At 45.9% G+C, this 3,102-nt stretch overlaps 1 pseudogene; it reads left to right on the forward strand.

Annotated features, from left to right (window-relative positions):
- The first annotated feature begins 209 nt into the window (after nt 1-209).
- LOC102817579 lies at nt 210-1,448 on the forward strand (annotated as a pseudogene).
- Nucleotides 1,449-3,102: the final 1,654 nt, after the last annotated feature.

Below are 3,102 nucleotides of genomic sequence, written 5' to 3' on the forward strand. Positions count from 1 at the left end.
AGATAAATCTACTTTTCGTCATCTAAATTAAGAATTTTCCTATCATAGATTTTAATGAAAATGGGGCACATAAAGAAGTATATTTCTCAATAAAACTAAGATAGGCCAATGGAGTTATAAAAAATAGAGTACAACCTTTCGGTCCGGCGGCAGCGGCGGCGGCGGAGCTAGCGGCGCCCACTCTACTGGCCCAAGTGTGTTCACTCCAACTCTCCGCTCGCTTTGCAGTGCACTCCACCACCATGACGGAACAGGCCATCTCCTTCGCCAAAGACTTCATGGCTGGCAGCATCGCCGCCGCCATCTCCAACACAGCCTTGGCCCTGATCGAGCGGGTCAAGCTGCTACTGCAGGTGCAGCACGCCAGCAAGCAGATCGCAGCTGACCAGCAGTACAAGGGCATCATGGACTGCATCGTGCGGATCCCCAAGGAACAGGGAATGCTGTCCTTCTGTCGCGGGAACCTGGCCAATGTCATCTGCTACTTCCCCACCCAGGCCCTCAACTTCGCCTTCAAGGACATGTACAAGCAGGTCTTCCTGGGCGGTTTGGACAAGCACACGCAGTTCTGGCGCTACTTCACTGGCAACCTGGCCTCCCGCGGGGTGGCCGGCGCCACATCCCTGCGCTTCGTCTACCCGCTGGATTTCATCAGGACCGGCTGGCTGCCGACGTCTGCAAATCCGGCACTGAGCGTGAGTTCAAGGCCTTGGGAGACTGTCTGGTGAATATCAGCAAGTCGGATGGCATCCGCGGCCTGTACTAGGGCTTCAACGTGTAGGTGCAGAGCATAATTATCTACCACACTACCTACTTCGGCGTCTAGGACAAGGCCAAAAGGCATGCTGCCCGACATCAAGAACACATCCATCGTGGTCAGCTGGATGATCGCACAGACAGTGACTGCCGTGGCCAGCATCGTCTCTTACCCCTTTGACACTGTGCACAGACGCATGATGATGCAATCCCTGCGCAAAGGAGCCGACATCATGCACACGGACACCCTGCACTGCTGTCGGAAGATCTTCAAGGACGAGGGGCGCAAGGCCTTCTTCAAGGGCGCCTAGTCCAACGTGCTGCGCGGCATGGGCGGGGCCTTCGTGCGGGTCCTCTACGAGAGCTCAAGAAGGTCATCCAGGGGCCGCGAGGCTGCCAGGGGTCAGAGAGCCATGGGGAGCTCACCCCACTCTAGGGATCACCGACCTTCAGGAACTCTTCCCGTCTCTGTCCCGCCCACATCGTGTCTCTGGGAGGCTAGGGCACATGCTGCCGGAGCACATTGTGACCACACAGGCACCGCCGCGGTGTGCACGCTGTTATATTGGCCGGGGAAGTTCCCATCACGCAGGCCCCAGAAGCCAGACACGGCCTGCTGCCTGCCCCCTCCCCACCAGTCTTGTCGAGTATTTATTTACAGAATTACGTCTTTCCGAGTCCTTCAGCACTAGCTCCTCGCCCCTCAGAACCCCTGTCTGTCCATAGGGCATTCAGCGCTTGGAACCTCAAAAAAAATAAAGTACAGCAGTTTACAATGAATAAAAATCTGTATTTACGTGCCCTAATTTTGACATGGCGCTATAGGATAATGCATGGGACCACAGGTTGGTTTGAACCACAAGGTTGGCGATTCAAACTCACCAGTCACTCCTCAGAAACTCTATACAGGGTTACTATAATTTGGAACTCCACGCAACAGTCATGGCTTAGTCGTTTACAGCGGGAAAGGAAGTCTCACTAAGTTGCCCTCACTAGTTAATTGCACACCATAATCACCGGAGTAATTATGGTGCTCAGTTAACTAGTGAGGACCTTCTTGCTGAAAACATAAATTTAAAAATTTTCTAACTCAAGTTTAAAATACGACCCTCTTATCACTGAGTTGTATAAGGTCAAAAGTACAATGTATTAAGACAGAAAAAATTCAAAGTGCATTTAACATAAGTGAGACAGAATATCACGATATGTCAAACCTTTCATTTGGAGACACAATTACCAATTTTAAAAATCTGTTTTATTATAGCAAGGCAGGAGCATAATATTTTATTCCTTGTAAGATGAGGTTTTATGCAATAAAGACTAGAGTTTTTAATTAAATCAAGTCTAAAGTAATATTTGAGAAAAATGTAACCATAATCATATTTCAGTAGCTTTTTAATCTGTTGCCTTTATATAATGTCATGAGTGACCAGCATTTACAACTGCATCATACTCAATAAAAAAGAACGATTTCAATTTATAACACTTAATTTATCAGTCATTGTTATAAAAACAGATCATTATAAATTGATTCCAGGAATCATTTCCCTCTGATTTAGAAGTTTACTTGGAAATTATTTTATAATTCAGTACTAATCAATATCCACAAAATAAAGAGCCGAGTACAGAACCCCAATTCCCAAACTATAATTATTCAGCTCATAATACAGAAACTTAATAGTAAATACACTTGGAAAAGCTACTTGAAAATAATGATTTTTAGAAAAATGAAAAGTATTTAAAATTTGCTGAGGCACCAGGAAGTGTATAGTATAACCTGTACACATACTTCTAGGCCTGGGACCATTAGACATGCAGAAAATTTTCACAACTGCCAATATTAAAACAGTGAGCAATCAAAGAGCAGGCACTCATAATACTCTTAAACTGTGTTTCAAGCAAAGGAGCCCTGGTGGCACAGTGGGTCAAGTGTTGGCTTGCTAATCGCAAAGTCACTGGTTGAAATCCACCAGCCTCTCCACAAGAAAAAGATGAGGTTTTCTCTCTCGTAAAGATTTACTGTATCAGAAACCCTATGGATGAGTTCTACGCTGTCCTATGAGTTGGAATGAGCGAGAATTCACTTGATGGCAGTTGGTAGTGTGCCAGGCAAGGTAAATTGCATGTGAGGACAAAAGTACTATTCACAGCCCATTACATTAGCTCAGTGACTATATTAAAGAATTTGAGTCAGCACTCTTAGCCAAACAACAATCAAAAACATTCCCTCCACACAGCCTGCTGGGCCCAGTTCTGCCTCGGCTTTGGAAATAGCTATCTTTGACTTAAGTTGTAGGTGTGTGTGTTTTATCTAATGCATATTAATCTCACCTAAAAGGTTGGGGA

This window comes from Chrysochloris asiatica, unplaced genomic scaffold (genome assembly GCF_000296735.1).
Source record: "Chrysochloris asiatica unplaced genomic scaffold, ChrAsi1.0 scaffold00017, whole genome shotgun sequence".
Taxonomy (NCBI): Eukaryota; Metazoa; Chordata; class Mammalia; order Afrosoricida; family Chrysochloridae; genus Chrysochloris; species Chrysochloris asiatica.